The sequence below is a fragment of the Zophobas morio genome, unplaced genomic scaffold (assembly GCF_036711695.1).
Source record: "Zophobas morio isolate AGI-343-1 ecotype UQ-CSIRO unplaced genomic scaffold, CSIRO_AGI_Zmor_V1 ptg000014l, whole genome shotgun sequence".
Taxonomy (NCBI): Eukaryota; Metazoa; Arthropoda; class Insecta; order Coleoptera; family Tenebrionidae; genus Zophobas; species Zophobas morio.
Window position 1 is genome coordinate 12380537 of NW_026972119.1, and position 617 is coordinate 12381153.

Below are 617 nucleotides of genomic sequence, written 5' to 3' on the forward strand. Positions count from 1 at the left end.
TACAGGCAGTTTCTCCTTGTTCTCGTTGAGAATTTTTTTATGACATATATGTTTCATAAGTTTGTTGACACTGTGCTATATCTATTGACGCAAATTGGTACAATAGTATCTATTTAGTTTAAATAAGAGCACTAATAAATAGTTCAAATTTTTATAAATTTAAATATTTTACTAACATTTAGTACGCAAATTATGTTTATTAGTGTAAAAAGTGATAATAATTGACTACCTACCACATGCACTGTTTATTAGCTCTAATTTAAATTTACATATATTACTCTAAGTAGATTCTGGACCAACTTCGAACGTCAGGTTACTATACCTCCTACAACAATATGCATAACAGTTTTCAGGGTGTTTTTTTATTTTAATTCATAAAAATCAGTAACAGTTATTTAAGACGACACAAGTACCGATTCTCTGCTAATTAAATTAGCTCGACAAAGCAAATAAAATTCATTAAAAACGACCCGGAATGAGTCTAAAGTTGTAATATTGATAAAATTAGTACTTAATAGGAAAATTGATGTAATAGGTGCGACGTACTATGCAAATTAATCAAGTGCTTATGTTTATAAAGAGAGGGGCACAAACTGGTAGCAAACAGTACCAAGTGA